A 26,929-nucleotide genomic window follows, 5' to 3' on the forward strand; every position below is an offset into this window, starting at 1 on the left:
GGCTGTGATGTACATGGCTTGTTATTGTTGTTTCAGCGCCCTCCCCATGAGCTAGCACTGACAGAATCATAGAATTATAGCATAGGTTGGGTTGGAAGGCACCTCAAGGATCATCCAGTTCCACTCCCTGCCATGGGCAGGGACACCTTCCATTATCCCAGCTTGCTCAGAGCCCCATCCAGCCTGGCCTTGGACACTTCCAGGGATGGGGCAGCCACAGCTTCTCTGGGCAACCTGTGCCAGGGCCTCCCCACCCTCACAGGGAAGAATTTTTTCTTAATATCACCTGCTTTGTGCCAGGGATTTTGGAGGTCGTCTGCTCACCCCACTGATCCAGCTGAAAATTACCTGCACTAGGACAATACTCCTGGCTGTACGACGCTGTGAGTGTGTGGGAGATGGGAAGTACTACCCAAAGAAAATCCTGTCAGAAAGTGCACACTGTTCCTTCACAATGCCTCTGACAGCTCTTGAAATACTGGGCTTAATGCCATTTATTGATTTGTAACCACGGAGACGGTGCGTATTCCCAGTGCAAAGTGAGGGAAAAGCTCTTTTCCTTCACCTCCTCGAGGAGTGAACAATGCTGGAAAATGCTCTTACCCCTCATAACCTCCCCAAGCCTTCACAGGAGCGACGAGCAAGTTGTTTGCCTTCTCAGAGGCTGCTGCATTTTCACAAAGGTGAAGAAAATCAACCATTTCTTGCAAACCAGCCTGGAGCAAAAAGAGCTAAGCTATTCTGGGAGATGAGAGATAAGCACACCAGAAGGCCTTATCAGAGATTTGTCTTAACTTGCAAAGGTATTTTCTTTGATGAAAGAATCCAAACAGTTGTTTGAAATGTTCTGTCTGCTCAGATTTGTTTTCAGAGATCTCTCTCACGCCATCCTGACAAATGAAGGCCTTCTGCATTAGGTTTTTAAATAAAGATCTTCGCTTTCTGAATTAAAATTTCAAAGTGCAAAAAAAGCAATCAACAGAAAACTCAATTCAAAAAACAAAGGCTGAAGAATAGTGGATCCATATTTGTTCCAAGTGCTTGTTACTGGGCAAGCCCAAGTCCAGCCATTTCAGGAAGGATGGAGTGCTGGAGTGGGATCCCCGTGATTCAGCCTGGTGTGACCTGGAGTGTGATCAGCACTTACCCATCAGCTGACAGCACACTGGTAACATTTGCTGGAAAACTGATGAAGATTTGAGAAAAATGGACAAAAAGACCAACTGCAGAGCATCAGAACCATAGGTAGGCACCAAAGTTTTGAAACAGAGGTACTAGAAGATACCAAAGAAACCTAGGTATTTTTTAAACTGCCTTTCTTTTCTCATAGCCTAAAACTCAGTCCTGTTGTTTAACCTGAGACACCCTGGAGCTGTGTGGCCAACATGACAGTCTGGTAACTTGCCAGAAAAAAAAGTGGTTTGGATTGACTTGTGCTCTTTGCAAATTGTGCTTAAAAAGCAAATTATACATTCCCATTTTTGTTGGGAATTCAAAATGTTTGCTTTCAACATGGCACCAATACTTTCCATTTTGAATGGAAACTTCCACTTTTTTGCATGTTATGGTCAGAAACAGAGTACAACCGAATTGTCTTTTCCATGTACAGAACATCAAAAGTGTTCTCTAACCCAGCCCTTGGAGAAGAGATGGAAGGAAGAGCTTTGAGTTAACTCCAAACAAGAGTTAGCTGGCTGAACCTGCCTGAACCCCTTGGTCTGTTATTTGTGTGGCTCCACTCCTGAAAGAGCAGCATCTCAGGCCTCTGAAGACCTTTCTGCCATGGAGCTGGTAAAGCTAAGGTTATTTTTTGGCGTGGCTGCGAGGCTGTTGGTGGAGTGCACTGAGTCCCTTACTCTGTATAAATGAGAGAGTAATGCTCGTGCGAATATAGCAATGATCGCTGCATTAAAACCTGCACGATGTTTATCCTCAGCACTGAGGCAAACGCCTGGCATGGGTGCACTGCAGATTTAACCAGGGTGTCACTCCCTGCTGCGGTGCTTGGCGGTAGGGGTGATGCCTCCTGCCAGCTGCAGCCCCGGGCTCGCTGCTCGGGGGCCGCGGCCAGACCCGACCCCTTCCCTTCCCGAGCAGCGATTCGGGGAGATCTCGGGCTGCTTCAGCCCAGCGCAGACCTGGGACACTCGTCGGGATCCCGAGGTGGGCAGGGAAGGCCCGGGGAGAGCACCCCGGGCTGTTCCCAGGGAGGTGGCAGAGCCACCGTCCCTGGCGGTGTTTTAAGCCTGGACGTGTCCCTCGGTACCAGGGTGAGGCCGGCGCGGTGGCGCTCGGTCACAGGCTGCACTCCATGATCTCTGAGGTCTCTTCCAGCCTCAGCGATGCTGGGATTCCGCGTGAGGGGCACTGGGAACTCGGGGGCTCGCAGACCCACGCCGGCTCCCCCACGGCCAGCCCCGGCAGCGGCGGCGGGCGGTGCCTCGGCCGGGCGGGGCAGAGCGGCGGCTCGGGGCCGGTCCCGGGGCCGCGGGCGGGGCGGGGCGGAGCGGGGCCGGTCCCGGGGCGGAGCGGGGCGGGCCCCGAGCGGAGCGGCGCGGGCGGGACGGCGGCGGGGGCTGCCCGGAGCCGGCGGAGGCGCTGCCGCCCCGGGAGGGCTCTGCGCGGTTCGGCCGCAGGTAAGCCAAGTTCCCGGGACGCGCTCCGAGACCGCTCGGAGCCGACTGCGGCAACTTCGTGTCCCGGCGGGATGAGCCCCGCCGTGCCCTGCCCCGGCGGCTCCTCCTCTGCCGCCGCCATGGCCCGGGGCCCCCCGGCAGCGGGGCCGGGAGCCGCCCCGAGCCCGGGCCCGGGAACGGGAGCGCCGCGTGTGCCCGGAGCCGGGGGCAGCGGGGAGCCTGCCCCGCCACATCCCGCCAGCCTCTTGTCCCCGCTTGGTGTCCTTGTTCCCGTGCCGTGTCCCAGCCCGCCAGCCTCTGTCCCCCCTGCGTGCCCGTGTTCCCCGCTGCGTGTCCCTGTTCCCGTGCCGCCTCGCAGTGCTTTCGGCACTCCCGATCTTCTGTGCCTTGTTTCTGTACTGGACCCGACATAACTTTTCGGGAAGTTTTGGGGAGAGGTTGGCGGTCTCCGGTTTAATCTTTTCAGGCTCTAGTAGGACGCTTCAGGCACTGATGCTGTGAAACTGCAGTTATGGGTTTTATCTGGAGCTGACAAATGTGGTTTGATTTAAGGCCTGGGGTTCTTACATCCTGTAATTACTTTTTCGAGGTCTGTTTCTGTTCGAGCCGCGACTTCTAAAAGCTGGAATAGCTGTGCTTGCTCACACCGTGGCTGGGGTGCAGCTGGAGCTGTAAAAAGGTGCTTTACACCTCCGTGGCTGTTTCTGGGGGGAAGGGAAGCTTTGGCATTAAACGCTTGGCTGTGGTGTAACACGTGTGTGCTCCCTCGTGTGAGTGAGGAACACAGAGGAAGAGTTTCAGGCTGGGGCTTGGCTGTGCCTGAGCCTTCAGAGACTCTGCTGGCTCTCCTTATTCTGGCCCGAGCACAGCCACTACAGCAGCACCGCGTGTAGGCTCTGTGTGGATTGCACTGGCAGCATATTGAGCAATACAAGTGTCGCTGCATTCCAAAAAGTAAACAGCAGAAATGGGGCACGGAGTGGGAATATTCTCCGTGATTACACCGTGGAGCTTCGAAGAGGAAGATGTCCCAGTGTGTCAGCTTGGGATTTATTGCCTCTATTAAAGGTAGCAGCTGTATCCTGAGGATTTACATTTCTGAAGGCATGTAAGTAGAGGTTTCAGTCAAACTGGTGCTCTCAGTGAGGCAGCATGACAGGTTGGTTTGAGAGGCATTCAGGAAAGTAGGAAAGCAGAAATCTGCTTAAACTCTCTGTTTCAAGTGCAGCAAAGATTTTGGCCTCTTAACTTCTTCGCATCGGTAAGAAACAAAGAGCCAGGGCACTCCCTACTTCAGCTTAGTACTCACCCAGTGGAGTTTGGATTTAGCACAGCTTCTTGAAAAGCTGTATTGGAGAGATCATCTCCTGGCAGTGACAGTGACTGTCAGTGGCTGTTGTGTTGCTCACACATTAAGATCAATGTTCCCATGCCAGGAGAGTGAAGTTGGTGTTTCTCTCCTCCCCAAAGGCAGCGGGAGCCCCACCTCTTTGCCTGGCTGTGAGGGGGCCCTGAGGAGCAAGTTCCCTCTTCGGCAGCCCATGTCTTGCTTTGAGCCCTGGGATTTCATCCATTTGCTGCATCTGGGTGTAAGAGTTGTGCTGAGGAAGGTTTAAGTTGGTTTGTCCTGTGCACATGTGTCTGCAGCAGATCCGGGCTCTGGAAGAAACTCGGTGAGTAACATTTCTGCTTGTCCCTGAAATGTAGGGTGGAGTGCCTTGAAATCAGGGATGTCACATGGGGCAGGGAACCGTGGTGAAAATCATCTTTTTTCCTACTTAGATGTGAGTCCTGTTTCCTTTCTGGGCTGTGCTGACACACCTTGCAGGAAGGAGAGAGGTGCCAGTGAAGATATCTGTGGAGGTATATGGGGAGGCTTTACCTGTGACCCGTGGCAACACGAGGATAATTGTTAACATTCCTGAAATGACAGCCATTCCCAGGAGACTGAGGTTCCCAGGTGGTGCTGCCGGCCTGTCTGGTCCCATTGCTCCCTGGTGATGAGCAGGACAAAGTCTGGTCACTGCTCACTGGCCGGGTCAGGGTGGCCTGAGGACAGGCAGTGCTGTGTGTGATGAGGTGCTGGGTGCAGTGTCCTTCAGGAGGTTTTGTCTCTTTAATCCATCCGAGTGGGGGTTCTCTGATGTTTCTTTCACCACTTAAAGGAACACTTTCAGTGAAGTGGAAATCCTTCCCCTGAAGAGCTTTGAAACCAACGAAGGTTTAGTCACTTTCTTGTCGGTGGTGCGATTGCATCAAACCCGGCCTTTGGCTTACTGAGCACAAGGGAGTGTTGCTGTCAACTGCTTTGAGGAGCTGCCTGATTTTCTGTGTTGTGCTTTGCATTATGTGTTTTTCTGTGAAGGTGGAGGGAGCACAGAGAGGGTGCCAGATCCTAAATCTGGTACAGATGGTCCAAAAACATATCCCTGGCTCCTGAGGTGGTTCAAAAGGAGTGCAAAAACCCCAAAGTGCCTCTGATGGGGGAGTCTGTTGTTTTGCAGTAGTTTTCAACAGAGAAAGTAGGAGCCCAAATATTAGGCAGGATTTAGGGGGCTGATAAAACATCCTGTGGTGTTAGGGGTGGTCAGTAAAGCCCCTGTCCCACTGCTGAATTTGCATGCCCTTAAGGAGGTGCTGGTAACTTCTGCCTCAGCTACTGAATGGTGATGTACAAGTTAGGTTGGTATATCTGAGACAGCTTCTTCTCATACTTTCCTTGGTTGCTGTCAGGGCTTCAAAGCAAAACTGAAGTGATGTGGCTGCTTTAAAGCGTACAATTATGATCTGACTTATTTCTGCCTGGCCAAACCACATCTGTAAACTTACAAAAGCAAGGAACAGGTTTATTGGAAGGTTCAGGCAGGTTTTGTTGTTCACTCCTCTTGTGTGGAACGTGTGCATACAGCTGTGCATTGAGGATACATAAAAACACTTAATACCTTCATAACTAAAGCCACTTAATACCTTCCTGTACTTAGGCTGAATAGTGAACCCCTTCCCCCATTAGTAATTGTGAGATCCCATTAGTCATCCCATTAGTCATCCCATTAGTGACTTTGCTTTCGGATCCAGCCCAGCAGAGGTGAACTACATTGCCTTGCCTCATGCTTACTGCTGGTGTTTATGCCCACATGTTTATTTAGCATTTACTATAAACTCCTGCCCTGGCTTGAGTGAAGACAGAGTGGTCATTTAATGACAGCTTCAGAAATCACAGGCAGCTCCTCAGAGATGTCTGGTTTGCAAGCATTAACCTTTGCATCACACAGAAAAGGCTCCATGCTATTCCCCAGAGATTACATCTCTTGCCCTGTGTTTGGAAAAGTCAGCATCTAATCCAGAATGAAACCTTGGTCCTCTTGGAGGTCAGTGTTTCTCTTGCCGTGGGTTTGTTACCTGCACTTGTTGTATGTTTCCAATTTGAGGCAACTTCAGCAGGAGATCACGGTAAATCCTGACATCTCTCGGTGGGTTTCTGGTGGGATCTTTGCTTTGGATCTCCCTTCCCTAGGGAGGGTGTTCAGCTGGGAACATACCTTGAGATGTAGGGAATGATGCATTTTTCTTTTCTCTCCTTTTTATTCCCCCACCTCTTTCTCACAATTTGACCTGTGTGTTGGCTCAGCTCATACTGAAGACAGTGGCTGTTTGTTACTTTTCTAGTAGTGTTTGCTGCCAAAATAGTACTTTATTTGTGCTTAAAGGATGGAATTTTCCATTAATAATTCAGTCATCACATTGAATTCACAGTTGGTTGCCCATGCTGTGTATTGCCCTTGCTATGGGCACATAAAATTTCCTGGTGTCCTTTAGCTTCCAGAGCACTTTGTTCCTCTGTGACTTCTGCTGTACACGAGGAAAGTGTGCTGGGTTAAAGCTTTCTCCTTTTTCCATTGGCCATACTTCTGGTTCTGTTAAAAGGCCAAGATAAACCAATTGTGTTAAAATCTGATTTCTTTCCTCAGTGGAACTATATTTAGACACAGGTTTTGCAGCCCATTGTAGGTAAAGCCTTTCTGTTCCCTGCCCCTGCCTGGGTCATGTTTGTCATTAATCATAGAATCACAGCATCTGTTAGGTTGGAAAAGTCCTCCAAGGTCAATGAGCCCAACCTTTGACCAATCCCCACCTTGACAACCAGCCCAGAGCACTGAGTGCCACATCCAGGCCTTCCTTGGACACCTCCAGGGATGGGGGCTCCAAACCTCCCTGGGCAGCCCCTGCCAAGGCCTGACCACCTTTTCCATGAAGAAATTCCTCCTGATGTCCAACCTGACCTTCCCCTGGCACAACTCCAGGCCGTTCCCTCTCCTCCTGTCCCTTGTTCCCTGGGAGCAGGGCCTGAGTTCCCCTGGCTGCCCCCTCCTGTCAGGGAGTTGGGCAGAGCCAGAAGGTCCCGTCTGAGCCTTCTTTTCTCCTGGCTGAGCCCCCCTAGTTCCCTCAGCCACTTGCTGCTCCAGCCCCTTCCCCAGCTCCGTTCCCTTCCCCAGACTCACTCCAGCCCCTCAGTGTCCATCTTGCAGTGACAGGCCCAGAACAGGACACAGCACTTGGGGTGAGGCCTCACCAGTGCCCATGACAGGGGGACAGCCACTGCCCTGGTCCTGCTGGCCACACTGTTGCTGACCCAGCCCAGGAGCCATTGACCTTCTTGTCCACCTGAGCAGGTGTTGGCTCATGTTCAGCTGCTGTTGATCAGCACCTCCAGGTCCTTTTCTGCTGGGCACTTTCCAGACACTCTGCCCTAGCCTTGAGCGATGCAATGGGGGAAGCAGGTGGAGAACTTGGGAGAGGTTGGGCTGTGTAGTCCAGCCTTGCCAAACCAACATATCTGCTGGCTGTGAGTCCTGTGAGCTCTTGCCATGGAGTGCTTGGTCCCTTTGTGCTGACAGAGCTGATACTTTGGGAGAGTGCTCCTCACTAGAGGTGCTGGCTGGGAGGAATTGTTTGTGGTAAGGTGAAGATGCTTCTGTTCCTTTCTGTGGCTCTGCATCATTAAGCAGAGCAAGTTGTGTTAAGGAACAGGACCAGAGGCCACTTCAGCACTTTCTGGCTTGTGGTGTTTGAGGGGAGATAAAAATAACAAAACCAGTGACTTTAAGCAGCCCTCTGCATACATTTTGATGGTAATCCCTGTTCCAGTAGGCACAGTGTTGTAACTCTTGCATGAATAAAATCCCCTTGCCAAATGGTACCTGTGCATAAAAGGCTCCAAGGTCAGGTATGCTGATCCAAAAGTTAGTTTGCACTTGCATTTTTCTTTATAGGCTTTTTCCCTAAATATGAGGGGAGAACTGAAGGCTGAGACTTGAGCCGGCTGTTGCAGCATCTGAACTCCAAAGTGGAGACTCTCTTTGCTGCCAGACAGCTGTCAAATTGTGTCACAGATGGGAAAAATCTGATAACCACTAGCATGAATCAGCATCTTTTAAATCCAACAGTTCTCACGGCTCCAAATGTGATGGATTTGGGAGAATAGCTTTACTTTCTTGCTCCGTTACAGACACATCAAAATAAGAGGAAATGATAATGGTCTGGTCTTCCCTGCCTTGTCTCAGACTGATCAGCTCTGAAGCAAAAACATAGGGTAAAACAGGGTATGTTTTATATGTCAGTGTAGAATATAACCCCAGATAGTTCACAGGCACTGCAATGGTTGCAAAGGGATGTACAACACACACAATTCGTAGTTGGTAACAGAAAAATAACTGTGAAAGCAAACAAACTGCCAAACAAACAACCCCCCAACCTCCTCATTCTCAAATCTTCCCTTGTGGTGCTCTGTTATGGAGGACAGAAACAAGAACACATATGCATTTACCCAATCAGCACCAGGATGTGTTTTGAGGACAAGGAAGGGTAGTTCCTTTCCTTGGTGCTGTGACAGCTGTGCACACAGCTGCCCATCTTCTGTTAGCAGGTGTGGCCATGGGGGTCTGGTTCTCTCCCAGCTTTGTGGTTGCTGGACTGAGTCTGTTCAAAGAGTCCATAGTTATCCAGAAAGGCTGTTTTACTGAATCTTGGCTTGATATTTTCTCTCTAAAGTGTTTGTACTCACTAGCTACAGCTGCATAAGAAGTTTTGACAGAAATACAGCCCTTGCGAAACATGAGAAAGGTCTGAGCACTGTTGAAGGAAATTAGCTACTTAGACTAGCCCAGGTCTTGCAGAGTGTGAGGGATGGGGAGAAGAACCCACAGCCCATTTGAAGGCTGGCCTTCATGTTTTTGGGTGTCGTGAGGTTGGCATGTGAAGATGTCTGTAGGATCAAATTAAGGTTCTGCAAAGTGTAATGCTGCTAATTAATGTCTGTCTTGAAGAGCAGGTGAGAAGAGTATCTTTTTTGTGAAAACACCCTGAGCTGTTGGTGTGTTTCTGAAAATAGTTATGATCTCACATGGTTGTAGTCCTTGTGATCCTGGGTTCTGTACAGCTTTGCTGTGTTCTTACACACTTGCCATGGGTTGGTAGAAACCCCTCTGGCCGTATGGAGACTGGCAGAGTCTGTTCTCTGTTAGGCTTGGATCAGGTGGACTACTCCTATAGAAGGAGTGCTGTGGAGACAGGGAAAGGGAGCAAATGCCTTGGGATCTTCTCAGCATGAGCGGGTATTCATAGATGTCAGCTGTGCAGTTGTGTTTTGCATGATTTTGGAACGTTCTCTTGTGGCTTTGAAGCATCTCCTCTACTCTCCTGGTTTAGGTTTTAGACTTGTGCTAAAAGTAGGATGGATTCGTCTTTGTCCATCCCCAGCCTCGGGGGGGGGGAGTGTGCTGTCTCTGAGAGCTGCTGTGTGCAGGATGCAGGGGCAGGCAGGGGCTGAGTTGTGGGTGAGGCTGTGGCTATGTGGGATCAGGGAACATTCCTGGTGCTGGAACCTGCATTCCAAACTGGAAAACACGTGGGAGGTGGTGGTTTGATGGCCATGATGCTCAACCTTTTCGCTCTTCTTGTGCACTGGAAGCATTTCTGGTAGACTTTGTTAAATGGTTGGGGAAGGATGGTACCCAGAGCTCCCTTTGGAAGAACCAGACAGAAATTTCATCCTCCCCAGGAAAAGCAAGGTGCTCCATCCCACAGCTGACAAATACTTTGTGTGATCTACACCCTGGGGACCTCTGTGCTGCGAGGGGAACCTCCACATTGCAGCTGGAGGCTGAAGTAGCCGTCCCTGGTGGCTTTCCTCAAGATCCAAGTTGAAATGTCTGTTCTCCTGGACCTGGGTGTGCATCACAGGCAGTGTCATTGGGTTGGTGGCCTACAGAGAGTGAGGGGAGGATGTGCTGAGTGTTCCCCATTCCTGCCCACAGCTGTTGGCACAGTGGAGCAGGGGTCTTGCTGAGGAAGAGGTGGGTGTGTTGAGCAGCTAATCTCCAGGAAAGACTTGTGGCAGCTGGATGGCTCCTGGTGGGTTCAGGTGCTGGCTTTGTTGTAGTATCCTCTGTCCTGCTTCCAAACCAGGATTAAGCCAAGGAAAATATTTCTTTACTCTTAATTTAAATCCCTGGGAAGTTGGTTTTGCATCAGAGCAGACTTGAAAAGGCTTGTCAGTTGGATCTCAGAGCCATCAGCATTTTTTTCCCCTCCACTTAACCAAAGCTCGTTTAATTTGTGACAGCACTTTTAATTTGTTACGTTTGTAAAGGAAACATCACAGAGGAAAGTTCAGAAATGCATATTTATATTTCTTGCTTGCCTAAGCTTAAATTGGCTCTAAGAATTTGTTTTTGTATTTTTATAAAGAAAGGTTGAATTTTTTTTTTCTATATCACACGATTTTTTATTTGGTTTATTGTTTGTTCTCTTCCAGAAGAAGCATATAGTGGCTTACCTTGGTGTACACCTTCTCTTGGATGTGAAACATGTAACTAGCAGGTCCTAACCAAAAGCATCTTCTCAGAGGTTTCCACACTCGTGGTGGAGCTGGTGTTGGACCTCCTGTGCTGGGCAGGGCCACTGCAATCTCTGGTGGTGCTGAGCAGAACTGTATTTTCTGGAATATTTTTAGGATGTGCAGCAGGAATTTGGATGCTGTGGGGGAGTTGCACCATGCCCTGCCTCCCTTCTTGGTGAGGGGTCCCAGGGAGGCGTGTGCCCTGCTCTGGGTGAGTGGGAGGACTGCTGCTGGGTTTGGGGTGCAGATGTGCCCCCTTCCCTCCCCAGTCCCCTGTTGTGGCATGTAGCCATCCAGCAGCAGTAGCTGAGTCTGGCCTGTGCCCCTGTGACACTGCAATCTCATGGCTTGCCTCTGGCAGCTGGTGGGTAGTGCAGCCTGATTTGTGGTACTGCTCTAAAGCTGGGATGCTGCTGGCAGTGTTGGGGTGGTGGAAACATCTGGGAGCACCTGGCTGCGAGATGGGGCGAGTCCAGGGGCTGCCCCATGGCATTGCCTGTCCTCAGCCAGTTTCTTGGGGAGCTTAGAGGATGATTAATTATTCTCCCCTTTCAAGCCTTCCCACAGGTTAAAATAGCAGCATTGAAGATGTGGCTGCATATCTGGATGGACATTAGGTGGACAGAACAGACACGGATTTGTTCTGCAGCAGCAACATCTCACTCACTTTCCATTTGCAGTAGACCTTGAGAGTGTCCTTTTGGTGAGCAGTCATGAGGCTGTAAACACAGCATGGAGATGAGAAGATTGAGATTTGCTTTCAGGGTGGTGCCGGTAAACTTCCTGCAGTTTGTGGTAGAGATAATTCTGTGGGTTCTGGCTCCATTGTTGTGACTGGGTCTAAGGTGAATTTAAGAAAAATGTTTTGGTTGAACAGGCTTTCCTTTCTGTTTTATCCAAAGGGAAGTATCTGTTCAGAGCCTGTCTGTTGTTCTCATTACCAAGGGAGTTTCTGAATGAGGCCTAAATCCATGATCATTTGTATGTCCTTATCTGTGTGACACAGAGTTTTCCAGGTCGGTATCTCATGTTTCAGACTCTCTTGTCGTGGTGATCGGTCTTAAATCTGCATATGCAGGAATGATTTATCTTAAAGGGTCAATAAGGTGAAAGGCATTTCTCTCAGCATCGTTTTTGGCAGAATCAGCTGCTGAGGACCAGCAGTGCTGAGCTCACAGCAAGCTCTTGGGCTATTGTTGGAAGGAGAGTGAAATGCAGAGTTGTCCATCACAAAGCTGTAATGCCTGGTGGGGGTGCAGAGGAGGCACTGATTACCTGCAAGGCCTGTCCGGGATGAGACTTCATGTAACCTGCTTAGAGGGAGAGGGAAACATCTTGCAGCCCAGCATGACTGCGAGGACAGAGTCCTACCATGCCTCCAGAGAGAGTGTTGGAGCAAAACCACAGCCTGGCCTTGGGGAGGGCCTCCTTTTGTGCAGGGTGATGGCAGTGGGAGCTGGAAATGTTTTTCCTTTTGGAGCTTGTTGGAAGACAATCCCTGTTACATGTGTGTATGTTTACCTTCTTTCTTGCAGAAGTACCAAAGCAGGACCAGGTTCAAGGCTATCTTTTGCAAGGAGCCTCCGTGCTGACTCTCCATCTGAAATCTGTTCCCATTTTCTTCAGCTTGTTGCTCTCAGACCTCACGGTGCTTGAAACTCCCCCTCCCTTCCCCACTCTTTCAAGGAATTTTGCAAAGAAATCAATAGCTGTCTAGTTATGACAGCAAAATGAAAAAGGCTGTAACATCTCCATAGCTACCTAAGAAGTACTTGTAAAATGCCGGTGGAAGAGAGTGCCCTGGAATTATCCCATGCATTCCTTGCACGCAGACTGAAAATCGTTTGCATTAGTTAAGTAATCGCTGCACGCTTGTCCGGTGAGCAATGTTTGGTTACTGCAATAAATTTTTGTTCCTTAAACCCTGTAAAGCTGAAAACAGGAATTTGTTTTACAGAGAAAACGAACTGACCTGAACTCTCAGTAGATGAACTGATTGTAAACGGACCAGCTTAATCCAGCTTGGTTTTTTTCTTGTGTTTCATGTAGCATCTGAAAAGAGACAGCTTGTGGCAAATTAGCCAGGGTGAGACTACAAAAAGATTGAATTATTCCTGTTTGAACAGTTCCCAGCATGCGAGCACTTGCTGCTTGGCTTGTGCATCATCTAGCTTGCCAGGGCTGCTGTGATTGAGGTGAAAGTAAATAACCTCCAACTGGAAATCTCGCTTTTGCTGTAAATGATATTTTATTCATTCACCAGTGAAAATACCACAGAGAGATGATGAACAAAAACTGTAATTGCTGTGTGTTTGGCTTTCTTGCAACAAATGTCTCTCCCTGTTGCGTTTCTGTGCAGAGAAGCTGTTTGACACTGTCTTGTGCTGTCCTAGGAAGTCATTTTGCTCCTGGTGGAACCTGGTGCTGGTGTGGAAATGCAGCTGTCAGAACACAGGTGTTGTGCTTGGTGTGTATGCATGCTTCACTCTGTAGCATGGCAGCAGAAAAACAGGCAGCAGAGTTGGGCCCTGTTTAGGCAGGGCTGAGCTGACTGTGGGCCACCTGGAAATGCAGAAGGAGTTGTAACAAGGGGATGTTTCTGTAGGGGCTTGCCTTGATACGCTGGTGTATCTCCATGCCTCTTTCAGAGGGGAAGGACTCTGCAGTTTTGAGAGCTGCAATGTAAGAAGGATGTAAAGCTCTCAGAGAATGTCCAAAGGAGAGACATGAAGATGGTGAAGGGCCTGGAGGGGAAGCCACACGAGGAGCAGCTGAGGGCACTGGGTCTGTTCAGCTGGAGAGGAGGAGACTGAGGTCAGAGCTCACAGCAGTTCTGCAGCTTCCTCACCTGGGGAAGAGGAGGGGCAGGCCCTGATCTCTGCTCTGTGTGACCAGGGACAGGACCTGAGGGAACGGCTGGAGCTGTGTCAGGGGAGGGTTAGGCTGGATATCGGGAAAAGGTTCTTCCCCCAGAGGCACTGAACAGGCTCTCCAAGGAACGGTGACAGCCCCAAGGCTGCCAGAGCTCCAGGAGCATTTGGACAACAAGCTCAGGTGTGGGGAGGATTCTTGGGGCTGTCCTGTGCAGGCCAGGAATTGGACTTTAATGGTCCTTGTGGGTCCCTTCCTACTCAGCTCATTCTATGACTAAAAAGGGTAAGGAAGCTACAGCACACGTGGCAGTAGTTTGGGATCGGCTTCCCACTTGTTTAGGACAGTGTATCCAGCTGGACTGCTGATGATAAATTGGAATTTGGCTGTGATATTGCAGTTAATTTCTCTTCTTACTAAAAATGTTCCATATAATTTTCCTATGGCTGTGGTAATTAGGCCTGGCTTTACTGTTGCACATGGTGAGGAACAACATTTCCGTTCCTCAGATCCAGCTGTGTTCATGTAGTTCCTGCAGAGTGTGCATTTAGGAGCAAAACAGGGCGTCTGTCTCTGTTTGTGTTAAAAGGAAGGAATGGGGAAGGAACCACATTCCCTCTGAGCCTTACTTTGTTCTCTCTTTGCCCTAAGACTTGGAGCCCTTTGTGGGAGAGGTGTTATTTGCTGTAAGCAGAGTGAGAAGTAAGAGTGCTGTCCATAAAATACCTGCTAGACCCAATGAAAGTACCACTTCTGCTTCTAGTGAGAGTTCCACTTGGCGTTGTTTGACCTGCCATGTGGTTTTGGAAGAGAGAGGTTGTTGGGGATGGAGACCTAGTGATGGTCTAAATGGAGATGCCTTTGCTCATGTCCTTTTTGTTGGGGCAAGCTGTTAGGGTCATGGTTGGGAAGGGAGGAGGACACCCTGGTACTGAAAGGGCGGTGGGGTCTCTGCTGCTGAAGTCCTTGGGCGTGGAAGTGAGGGGCAAGGAAACAGGTCCCCCAGGGAACGTAGAGGGTCTGGGCTGGGCTTGTTGGGTGGTGAGAGCGCAACCTGAGCTGCTGCAGAGCAGGGGACCCTGCTGGCTTTTGGAGTTGGCAGTGCCACCTGCCATGGGGTCCATCCTCCCAGTGCGTGTCCCTACCCTCCCATGGGCACACAGGGAAATTCAGAGTGCTGTAATTTGCAGTGTCCTTCCTTCAATCCTTCCTGTCTTGCCTGTGCTGCAAAGTTTTGAGGCAGACATTTTCCTCCGGTATCTAGATCCTCATGCCTGGATTTTGTTGATGTTTATACAGAAGCGTGAGGGCAGCCAGAGGTTCTGCCGGGTCTGATAGAAGCCATACGTGAAATTAATCCAAATTAAACTGTTAGTCGTTCCCTGATAAACAGGAGGTTACAGCACAGACTCAACATGTTGCATAGCTTTGAGACTATGAAAAATGAAACGTGAATCCTCCTCTAAAAGTTGGCCGTCCCTGTTTGGGGCCTGATGAGGTTTTGAGACAAGCCAGTACGCCAAGCTCGCCGTGTAGGCGTTTGTGGGAAATGAGGCAGATTTCTGGGAGAGGACTGTGGGTATAGGGAGGCAGAGGAGTACTGGAGATGAACTAAAGTAACTAAAAACCCATGGGGCTGCTCAGGGTGAATCTGCGGACCTGCACACTCCTCCCTGTGGAGGAGGGAGAGGTCAGGTTGTGTGTCCTGCTGGTGTGGGCCAAACTGGAGCTGCTTTGCCTACCTGGTGGGATTTTGCATGCCAGTGTGTATGCCAGCTTCCTCGTGGTGCTCCAGAGCAGTGGAGCATGTGGCAGGGATGTGGAAGGCAGGGGAGAACAGTCTGGTCAGGGCAGCTTTCCAGGGGGTGGGTGAGAGCACTGTTCTTGTTGCAGAGCCTCTGGTCAGGCTCAGGAAGTGCTGGAGGTTGGTTGATGGCCAGACTCTCAGCAGGAAGCTTGGCATTCCCCAGGACAGTGGGAAAGTGCGTTGCTGGGACTGGCTCTGGCTGTTGCCTCCTTTTCCAAGCACTGTGGTGAGGGTGTATTGGGCTTCCCAGCAGTGGTGGCATTAAGGAGCCATTGTAGGCTGGAATGGTTTTCCCTGGATGGAGTCAGAGACAGCTCCCAGAAGCATGGGGCTTTGCTGGTTCATGTTTTTGGAGTGGGCAGATTTCTCCCAATGAGGTTTTTAGGCTTCTCCAGGAGCAAAAAGTGTACAAAAATGTGCATGTTCAGGAAGGTGTGCTGGGAGCAGTGGAGGCAAGAGCTGGAGCAGTGTAATTTTGCAGATGAGTTCATTCTGGCCTTGAACTGTGCTGCTCTGGAAGGTTTGCAATGCCACCTGCTTCTTGTAGGGCTGGGAGTGGGGGGGGCTGGATGCTGCCGAGGAGTCTGAAACTGCAGGCCAGCCCAGGAATGCAGCAGTGCTTCTCCAAGGGAAGGAGCTGTCTCTCCTGCCCACATGGAGCTTGTGTTGGTCTGGTGGCTGTAAACAGACCTGCAGCCTTTCTGCAGAGCTGTGATGGCCAAGGAGAGGCAGCTTCTGAGTGGGACACTGATTCCTAGCTGTGCTCCTGTGTGCAAATGGAGCCTGGAGAAAAGGAGCTATTCTGTATTTCAGTCTTTAAGCCATGCATATTGATCTTTTTTAACACTGCTTAGTAATAAAGGATCGAGGGGATACTGCTGGTGGCAAGGAAGGAACTTTCTAACTCTGCGCTCATGGGTCCCTCCTTCCCATGGGCTGTATGCTTGGCGCTTGGACCATGTTAACTACATGTGTTTGGAATTCCAGAGAAGAGGCTTCCCCTCCTCAAGACTTCCTATTGTAATTCACATCTGTGAAGCTGAATGCAGATGCTGCTGGCCAGGCTGTGGGGATTCATGTCCAGCTGTGTATGTACAGAGGGGGAGAGATGTTCTTTTGGCATCTGCAAAGGCAGCTTACTAAAAATAGGCTAAAACTCATGAACCCGGGAGTGAAAGTATTTGTCCATAAGTCTCACTTGATGCATCTTTGTTTTTTTTTCTCCCCTAAGGAATATTTGTTTGGAATATGCTCCATGTCTCAGCGTTTGCAGAAAAGCCAGTTAATGCTCATGCTGGAGCTGCTGCTGTGTGGACGAGGCCAGACTGAGCTCTTAGCTTCACCACTCATTCCCTTTGAGGCTGGGATAAGTTGCCTTCCTTGTTTTCACTGCTTCCCTGCTATCAGGGCTTTTGTCTGGCTTCCTGAAGCCCTTGTGCTGTATGAGGGCAGACAGAACTCCTGTCAGAGCAGGAGCAACACTTTTTGGGAAGGCACTTCCAGTCAAGTGGCATGTGAAGAGGTCGGTGTGTCACAGCAAGGCCTTTCCTGTGGCTTGGGCTGCTGGCCCTGGCCATGTTTTATGGGGTTGGTAGGGGCAATTCCTCACACACACATAGTACCCTTTGTCCCTGAGCTACTTTGTGGTTTCGAGTCCTTTCCATACCTTGATGCTGTCTTTCCCTGCATCTCTTCCTCTTGTGTGTGTATCCTGTGAGCTGACCTGTGCTGAGGAGTCCCTGCCAAGACCTCGTGCAGGTTTTGGGAGTGGAACCGCCAGGCTCCCTCCTACGCGAGGCTGGGGCCTCTGGCAGTGCAGAGCTGGCTTCATTTTCAGGGAAACAGAATGAAGCAGGTCCGTATTAGCGTGTCTTCACAGAGCTGATCCTGGCTGCAGCTCAGTTGGGTTGTAGCTGGGAGAGAGACTTCCAGATTTTAATGCTGTGAAGAGAGAGCATGTGCTTGGCTGTGTCTCATAACTGTTTTCTGTCATTGACTGCACGCCTGGAATAGTAGGAGGTAGTGTTACATTTCTGGACAAGGCTTTGAACAAGATCTGCTGTCAGAACAGCTTGATAAACTGCTTACTGTGATGCAGAATGCTGGTCTGTCATTTTGCAAATTGAATTGCTGGAAAGCTTTTATGATTATTAAAAGATACTTTGTGTTAATTTAATTTCCTGTAAAAGACACAAGCTGGGTAATTTAAAGAAACAAAACAAATGCTCAATCAAGGTAAAAGCAAAAATTTCATATCTGTGCATATGCAATGCTTAAATATTGCGTACTTCCAATGGCATCCTGTGCAGGGACAAAGTAAAAAATTATACATAAAACCCCTGATACTTTAAAATTTGTCAGTTTTAAAGAAAGCTGGAAAATGAATAATGAAATCCAGGCAAAGCAGGAATGAAGAAAACATTGGTTTAATATCTTCTCTGAGTGATGAGAAGCAGGAAATTTCCCCCCCCGTTATATTTTAAATGAGTTTAAAACTGTGTTCCAGACAGCTTGTGAACAATCAAGATTCAGGGGTGGTTTTGTGAGCAGAAGGGCTATTATTTGGGCTTTCTGGCTGGGTTCCAGCTCAAGGGATCTCAGTTGGGGTGAAATGCCTCCTTGTTATAAGCAAGCATAACTGTTGCCTCCCCCTCCTGTTCCTCAGGGACCAGCAGCCTCTCCTCCCATTTTTTTCATGCTGATGTCCTTCAGAACTGAGTTAAGCTCGAGTGATCTCGTCCACATATATTGAACTTGACTCCTGCTAGCAGTGAAGGGCTTGTGTGCCCAAAATGCTTAATGATTGTCTTGCCACTCTTCCAGTGGTGCGGGGCAGAGGAGACATGTTCCAGCTGTGTGTCCCTCTCAAATGAATCAAACATGAGCGATCTTGGGCATCCTTTGAAGGAAGGATGCTGCTCTGGATAGCAGTAACTGTGCTTTTAAGGATGCCAAGGGGTTTGAAAGTTCTGCTGTAATTATATATAGCACTAAACTTTTAAAACAAATATATATAAATACGTGTACGTATGTTGTGTTGCTTTCTGAGTTTGTCCACAGGGTATGATGGAGTTGTGTTGAAAATAGTGGGGAATACTTGGAGGGCTTTGGGGTCCCTGAGTGTTGCCTGCCTGCAGCAGTGCTTAGGCACTGCTTAAATGTGCTTAATCAAATATTTGCCTGTGTCTCCTGCCAACTAAAGTTAAGCGCTGTGCTCTAATTCAAGATGTAGATGGGAGGGCAAGTCAGGGACAGTGCTTGAGTTAATTCCTCAGTGTGGACAAACTCTCGGGTAATTGGTCTGTTTATCTAAGTCCTGCAGCAGTTTAGCATTCCTGTTCTGTTGTTCCCTTCGCTTGTACTCTCCCCTCCTGCTGCAGTGCTGTTCAAAGTCTGTGCCGCCTCAGAAGTGGCTCTGCCTATCAATAATACATCAAGCAATGTTCCTGGGGCTGTGTGTGCTTTATAAAGTGTATTGTGTCATTTCCAAATGTTTTTCCTTGCAAGAAGCCTGCTAATGTGGCCTGGTTCATTGTGGGCTGAATTTATCACTTAGTGATATTTCTCTTACAAATACCCAACTTGCCTGACCGTGGGAGCGAGGTTGGTGTGTTGTATCCAGGTGGTGTTTTATTAACTGTGTGTTGTTAGCGAGCTTTGCTGTCTCCTGTTGCTGCTGACTCTGCTCTAAAGGAGTCCTAGAATGGCCTGGGTTAGAAGGGACCTTAAACATCCCCCAGTTCCAACCTTCCTGCCAAGTGGACACCTTCCACTATCCCAGGTTGTTCCAAGCCCCATCCAACCTGGCCTTGGACACTTCCAGGGGTGGGGCAGCCACAGCTTCTCTGGGCAGCCTGTGCCAGGGCCTCCCCACCCTCCCAGGGAACAATTTCTTCCTAATTTCTGGTGTAACCCCATACTCTTTCAGTTTAAAGCCATTCTCCCTTGCCCTGTCACTACATGCCTGTGTCAAAAGTCCCTCTCCAGCTCTCTCATAGCCCATGAAGGTGCTATAAGGTCTCCCTGGAGCCTTCTTTTCTGCAGGGTGAGCAACCCCAGCTCTGAGTCCTGAGAGAATCCTGCTGCCATGTGTGACTTGAGCGGGTCCCCTTTGCAGGCCAGCTCCAAAGCTGTGCAGTTCCCTGCCCCTGCAGCCCAGCATGTCTCAGCTGGTGTGAGGTGTTCCCGTGCTGGGCGCTCTGTGTGTGCAGCGTGGCTGTACCGAGCTGTCCCCAGGCCGTGACCCTCCTTGTGTTCCCAAATGGAACGCTGCAGGTCACAGGAAGTACAGCTGCATTGCTTGGAGTCTCCTCAATTCTTTAAAAGGATTTCCTGGGAACAAAGGCTCTTATTGCTCTTTTTCTTCAATTTGGTTTGGTTTGGGTTTTTTTTTCCTTCTTCTGGCTGCTAATAATCTTGGCTTCTTGTTCACTGTTCTGTCCCTTTTTAAGGAGGCTGGGGAAATAATGATTTCCTTGTTTTTTTTTAATTCTGAACTAAGTTTGCCGTGGTATCTGTAGGGCAAATAAATCTCCTTTTTGCCTCTTCCTGGCATAAGAATACCTTTCATTTAAGAGAAACTATAAATCTTAAATAACAAAAATTACGGTTTGATCTTTATTAGTTAGGAAAATAGTGATGTAATGAAATGACTACTGAGAAGGATCAGTGGGAACAATCATATAGGCATTTACTTGTTGTTTTCCTGGCTCTGCCTTCCAGAAAGCCCCATGCTTTGCCAAAATGGGTTCTTAACCATTGCAGATGTAATGCAATGTGGGGCTTTAAGTTTGCTTTGACGTCTGTACGCACCCAAATGATCAGTTCCATCAAATTTAGATGCAGCAAAGGTGGAGGGGATGACTGGTGAGGGCTTGCAGCAGAGTTCCCTGCTGCCCCATCTGTCCCAGAGCAATATCACCCTACTGGAGCTAGTGGCTGCCCATGGGAGCTGCCTGCCAGATGTGCCTGCCTGCAGCACAGCCCTTCCTCCCCCTGGCCAGGCACTCTGGAGCATGGATGCCATGCCATGGGGAGAATCTCTCCCTGCAGCCCAGGTTAAGGGCAGCATCCTCAGGGAGGGCTCTCAGATAGCCAAACAGCCACCTTGCTTCCTTTTCCCATCCCACCCTGCCCCTTCACATCATCTTGGGGATAATTGCAGCTGTTTGGGGGAGCAGAGAGCTCCAGCTGCTGAATCAGTGGGCACACACATGTCTGGATCATTCTCCCTCAGGGTTTGGGACTAGACTGCATCTTCACAACGCTGACTATAAAGGATCTGTGACTGACATGAAAGGACTTGGAAAATATTAAAAATTGGTTTAGCCCTGCCCTGGCACCTTCTCCCTCTGCTTTCATGACATGCAAGTGTGAGCATCAGAACTTGGCTTTCTGGGACTAATCCAGCCTTGGCTCGAGGAAATGGATATTTAGGTGGTCCTCCATGAAGTCAGTGCTCTAACTTTGTAAAAAGTGCCCTTTGAATCAAACCTGGTTCCTTTATGCTCAGACAGAGAGAATGGTCGGTGTTGGCCTGGGTTAGCAGACTCCCCTGCTTATCTTGTTCAATGCTCTCTTCCCTCCCTGACTTTACAGTGCTGTTGGGTCTTACCTCACTTGGGTCCTGGGGTTTGCATGGCTGCCATGTGGGAAATCAGCTGCAGTCCTCAAATCTGCTGCAAATCTGATGGAAAACTTTGTTGTTCAGCTTAAACAAGGAGTTGAGGAGACTTGTAGTGGCTCATTGACCCTTTGAAAACATACTGAGGATGGATTGTGCAAAGTTCAGCCTTCAAAACCATATCCTGCACTCTGGTGTGTTTGTTTGGTTATATCTGTACTAACAAAGCTTATTTTAAACTCTGTTTCAGGATCCTTGTATGGAGGCTCCAGTATTACCTCTGGATTTATTAGAGCCAACTTCACAGTGTTGGATTTGCATAGGCTTAACAAGGTTACAACGTACAAGTTTAATTAAAAGTAGTAGAGCCCTTGGATAGGAAGTCAAAACCTCAGTTGTTAATACAGTACAATTAAGTTTCTCAGTACCTAGCTAGTAATTACACAAAATTCGTTGCAGTATGGAAAGACTGTTTGGAAACAGAAGCATAGAGGTATGTAGAAGGAGGCTTTTGCAAATACCAACTGCCTGAATTGTTCTACTCTTAGAAAACCATTTTCTCCCTTTTGTCTTGAGTAGTACTATTTTTGCTGTTTGGAGTTTGTAACTACAGCCTGTTCCTTTGCTCGGTGTGGGTGGTTTTAAGCAGCTAAAGCTTTGAGGTTTGTGTGTCATGAGGTGCTGCAATCCAATCATTCATTTTCTCTTCCTTGGTGAGTGTTTACGGAAATTTTGAGGGCTCAGCAAGGACTCATCCAGAAGCAAAATAATCTGTCGTGAACACTCTTGGATTACAGGGAAGGCTGGATATAAATCTGTATTCCCTGTTTTCAGCTAATGTGTAAGGAGTGGTAGTCAGTGCAAGACAGTGATTATTTCAGCAGTGACCTTTTCAGCATCCAGCATATTTATTGTCCCAAAACTGTTGGAAAAGCTATAGTGAGATGGGCCTTTAAAGTCTGGATTGCACGCACAGGACTGGAGTCTAAGCACAGAAAACCAGCTCTGGGTTTAGACTGTCTTTTGTTGCTTTCTCTGAGGGAAGCCTGGAACAACGAGGTGAAGAGATGTGCTGGAGCCCCCAAATGGGTTGGCAGCAGAGCCCTGAACCCGAAGCCAGACCCTGCTGTAGTGTGATCACCAGACAGTAATTCCGGAGCCACAGCTCTGGGCAGACACACAAGTGCATCGCTCTCGTGCTGCATGTGGTGCAGGTATCTGTCCTGCTCTCCTGTCCTGTGCTCATTCTGCACGGGTACAGCTCCTTCTGAGCGTTAGGTAGACTCCATTTACCCTGCTCTGCGTGGAGAGTTGAATTCTTCAGTGCTGCAGTGGTGGTTGTTTTTTTTTAAGGAAGAAGTTCATGGATTTCTTTTGGCAAGCAACTCGAAGTAAACTCGGAGATGTAAAGCTTCCTAAATTACTCATCTTTTCCACACAAAACTGGGTGAAACGTAGGGCTTGTCTCAGACATTTTCTAATGATCAAATGTATCTGGCTTCAGACTGAACATCTGAAAGAAACTTCTGGGAAGGAGAGCCTTGGAATAAACAGCAAATGAAATCACTTTACAGCCCTCTTTTGTATTACCGGAGGAGGAAGAGAGTGATTACTTCTTAGCAAATTAGGCTACATAAACGAACTCTATATAAGGATTATAAGTGCCCTAATGAGTAATAATCAGTGATGCAAGCAGAAAGGGGAAATGCATTATCACCAGCTGCATTGCTGTCATGGCTGTGAGGATTACTGGGGTTTAATGAGGACCTGCGGGAAGCTCTTTTAGTAATTCCATCTTGCAGATGATCTCTCAGCCTGCAGGTCCTCAGCTTGCATGAAGAGCAGGGGGAAATCCTGAATTAAAAAAGAATGTGGTGTGTTGCATGTTGGGAGCCCTGTGCTTGAGATGTCTTCTCTGCAGAAGAGAGCTAGCAGGCATCTCCACATGGCAAGCTGTGCAGTGCTGCACACACAGCTCGTACAGGTCTTCCCAGTTTGTCCTTCTCTTCCCTGCACGTCATTTCTTGTGTTCTCCTGGTTCATCTAGACCACCCTCTGTAGAGCACTGCATTGATGTAGTCCTCTCTTACACTCGTCTTGACCTGCAGAGCCCCAGATTTAGAAGAGGATGCCAGTTCAGTGTCTCCTAGACCTTGTCTTTGCTGGGTTAGAAAGATGCTAGGTACCTAAGGATGGTAAACAAGGAATGTGTGGGAAGTGAAGGTTGTGTTGCAGCTCAGCAGCTAGGGGCTTTCATAGAAATCAAAATTTTTGCAAGTGATGACTTGCCCTCTAGATAGAGCAGGAGCTGTGTTTTATTATTTGGTCAGGTACAGAATGCTGTTTTCTCCCCCCATAATTTTATAGGATTCTTAGAGGAAATTTCAGGATAAAAGGAGCTGAGACAGAAGCCCCATCATTGAATCAGTCTCTCATGTTGTGTGTGGAGGGGTCTCTGACAGACTAAATGACTGTACAGTAATGAGGGTGGGTTTGGATTGCAGGAGGTGAGAGATATGGTGGTGACTTTCCCTGAAAAGACCTCTTGGAAAGACCTTCTCCCATCTCCATTGCTTCCACCATCCCCTCCATGGGACAGCAGCACATGCTCCTGGGTACAGCTCAAAGGGACAGACCCTGCAGCCTTCCAGTGAGAGGCTTAGGTTTCGCCCAGCCCTTCTGCACAGGGGATGGATCTCCCTGTGCTTCACTACCTCTCCTGAAGATGGTCCCTTCCCCAGTTTCCCTGGTGGGAAATAATTAATTTAAGTGATATTGAAGTCTTTTTTGCTGTCTCCCAAATTTTACACAGGAGTTAAAAATCTGTTTGGCTGAATTATTGGATTCTAGGAACATCTGTTTGTAGGATGTTTAATAGAAACATCCTTGTTTGGGATGTATCCTGCTTCTAATATTAGCTCTTCCCTGTGGGAAAGATGGTTATTAGGTGATTTCTAAATGAAGATATAACACAACAAATACTTAATGGTGCACTTGTTGACCCTCAGCATCTTCTAAATAGTTCTTTCATGCCTGACCTTTCATTTTGGAGTCTAAACAAAGTTTGCCTCTTTCCTTAAAAAAAAAACAAAACCAACTGCTCTTCCACAAAACAAACCAACCAGTTAAGTATGAAATATTTATTTATCCATATTTCATGTGAAATATGAAAGTGGCTCTCACTGAGCTGGTTTCTGCCTGGCTGCTATGGTGGCTGGGGCTTGTTCTTCCATGAGAGGGAAAACTGGGTGGGTGAAGTAGGAGAGTTTATTGGACTAAGTTGAGTGGAAAGCTCATAGGTGAAGATGCTGCCTTCTGGGGTCAGATATACAATCACAGACTGGTTTGGGTTGGAAGAGACCTCAAAGCCCATCCAGTTCCAACACCCTGTTGTGGGCAGGGACACCTCTCACTATCCCAGCTTGCTCAGAGCCCCATCCAGCCTGGTCTTGATATCCCCACCTGACTCTGTTTCGGGATGTGGTACAATGAATTTTGTTGGTTGAAATTCATTGTGATTTAAGGCTTATTGTTTTTGTGGGGTAACTTTACTTTTATGCCCAGGCTGTGTCTTCTTGTTCCCAGGTGCAGTGTTGAAAAGCTCTTTTCCATAAACCTCACCACCTTGCTCCTGACACACTGCAGTGCTTGGTTCAGAGCCCTGGGCTGTGGATGCCAGCACCTGCTATTAATAAGTGGAGCCAGACTATCCCAACTGGAAAGAGGTCCTCTCATCACAGGACACATCTGTGCTCCTGGCAGGACCAGCATTTCCTCTATGCTGCCTTCAGGACACATGTTGCTCTTGACCTGGAGTGTTTGCAGGAGCAATGGAACTGTTGTGGCTGTCCTCCTGTCTGGAGGCTGGCTAAAGTGCCCTCTGACAAGTGGCTGACATAGTTTTGCATATTATGACCCTGGAGAGCTTGAGGGGAAGCTGCTGCTGGTGACTTTTTAACTCGCTGTGTAATTGGTCTGCACTTGAAGTGGTGGTCTAGAAGTGGAAAATGATTTTGCATCTTGTTTAGCCCCTGAGTCTTGTACTCTGCCTGCATCTTTTCTGTGTCATGAACTGCCTCCTTGCTATTTTCCCTGAGAGAAAAGCTGTTTCTCCGTTGTTACAAGACACTGACCCCTTTAAAAAAGGGCAGACTGAAAGCTAATGAAGTTTTTCCTCTGAGAATAATGCTAATTGTTAGTGAAAGGGTTTTTAATATTGGTGGCAACATCCTTGTTTGTTCCTTAACTAAAGTGCTGTAACAGGTTAATTATAAAGCAAATTCCTGAATAATATTAGGAAGTGGGACTAACTGTGTTTGCTGCTGGTGGCTGTGGGACTTGCCCTGAGGTTGCTGATGGAGCAGCTGCTGGGCCAGCCAAAGGAGGGAATCGCTGCGTTCCTGCAGCAGAATATGATCCTGTGAGAGGCTGATTTGGATGTGTCTCCTCTACCTGCATAATAATTTCCCCCAAAGGTGCAGGAATGTGACAACTGTTTGGATCTCTTCATTTTCTGCCAAATGTGGTCAAAACTGACAAGCAAGTTGAAAATTTAATGGGGTGAGGACTGACAAACAACACTACCACATAAACTTAATTTCCTTAAGAATCTAGGCCAGAAATATGTGCTGAGGGTTTTGTTCTGCAATCATGTGCTTTAAAACTGGGTGGAACAATGTGATTGGTAGAAATGGTATTTTCAGGATTATTTGCAGTGCGTATGAAAGCATGACAGCTGAATCCTGTTGTGTGCATGTGTATTAGCATGTAACCAACTTAAATGGGCTGAAACAACCCAAGTGTCCTCATGGAGAAAAAGCAAAGTACATGTATAAAACTTACTTGTGAAGCTGGCAAGACATCTAATTATCTTGATCCTAATTTCTAGGGTTTTCAACTCTAATCCTTTGGCTGCCTCTTCTTTACAGCTGCAAAAAGGATGTTATTTTGTTCCTTTTCCTGGAAAGTGCTTTTGAGTTTTGCTTCTTGCAAAGCTTCCTCCTCACTTCCCAGCTCTGGAAACAGAGTTGGGCTGTGTGTGCTTCAGTAATAGGATTCTGTAAGTTTGTGGTGATTGGAGCGACTTAAGTTCCTTCGAGGAATGTCAAAGTATTGCTGCGAATGAACTTCAATGTGAAGGATGCCTAGAACAATTAAGGGTAATTGAAGGGCAAGCATGTTCCTGGAAAGTGTTATGGGAAACCTTATGTGAGAGCCTGATGCCTTTTTGTCAAGGAATATCTTGTGCTTATTTTGAGCAGAGTTGGGAAGGAAGACAGGAAACAGCGTGTGGCAACACCAGTGAGGTTTAGGAGATGAGCACCACTGATAGAGCAGTGCCTTTTGCATTTGATGGAGCGTGCCAGGGTTGAAGGGATGAGGGACAGGGAGGCTTTTCCTGGCTCTTTTGCATATGTAGTAGAATAAAACCAAAGCGGTGCCTGAGAGAAAGCACTTTGATAATCTTCCCGTGTTAATTCAGTGATAACAGTGCTTCACTGTGGTAGCTTGCCCTAAAAAAAAGCAGTCTCCTCTAACAGAACTCTTGCAGCTTCTGTGTGCTTTGGGTTGCTGTCTGATTAACAGGACCCATGGATTTAGTCACTTCAGTGTCAGCAAATGTGACACAGCTATGAAGGGAGAACACTGGCAGCACCAGCACTTGGTGCTCTCAGGTCTGTCATTCTCTCATACCTGATTCCACAGGTTTATCATCACCCTGCTTCAATAACATGGGTTTTGGGGCATGAGCTCTTCAGTTGAATTGATGCAGTAGTCATCCATATCTTTCAGTCACTTCTGCATCTTCCATCGACTGACATCTGCATTTTCACAGATAATGAACTGCATAATCTGTTGCTTTGGCTTTGGCTTGTAGAATTAAAACAAAGCGCTGGCTGACAGAAACTGCATACAGTGGCACTCCAATTCAGAGATGGACACAGTGATTAATATAAAATTAGTCACAGATTAGTCATATTTTTTCTTTGTGTAAATCATGTCTAGTTTCACTCAATATCTGATAAGTTACTGATTTGAAGGCTTTTATTTAAACCTTCTGCAGTTTGTTCTTGCTGCTGGTCTTACAAATACTT

At 48.1% G+C, this 26,929-nt stretch overlaps 1 protein-coding gene across 11 annotated transcripts in view; it reads left to right on the forward strand.

The window, feature by feature from the left end:
- The first annotated feature begins 2,544 nt into the window (after positions 1–2,544).
- The window catches only part of PPFIBP1 (PPFIA binding protein 1), a 102,648-nt gene continuing 78,263 nt past the window's right edge, over positions 2,545–26,929 (forward strand). For all 11 annotated transcript variants that reach the window (XM_048300524.1, XM_048300528.1, XM_048300527.1 and 8 more), the window contains exon 1: positions 2,545–2,636. The gene's annotated coding sequence lies outside the window, so the exon portion shown is untranslated. The remainder of the gene's footprint in view (positions 2,637–26,929) is intronic.

Source organism: Corvus hawaiiensis, chromosome 4 (genome assembly GCF_020740725.1).
Source record: "Corvus hawaiiensis isolate bCorHaw1 chromosome 4, bCorHaw1.pri.cur, whole genome shotgun sequence".
In the NCBI taxonomy this organism is placed as follows: domain Eukaryota; kingdom Metazoa; phylum Chordata; class Aves; order Passeriformes; family Corvidae; genus Corvus; species Corvus hawaiiensis.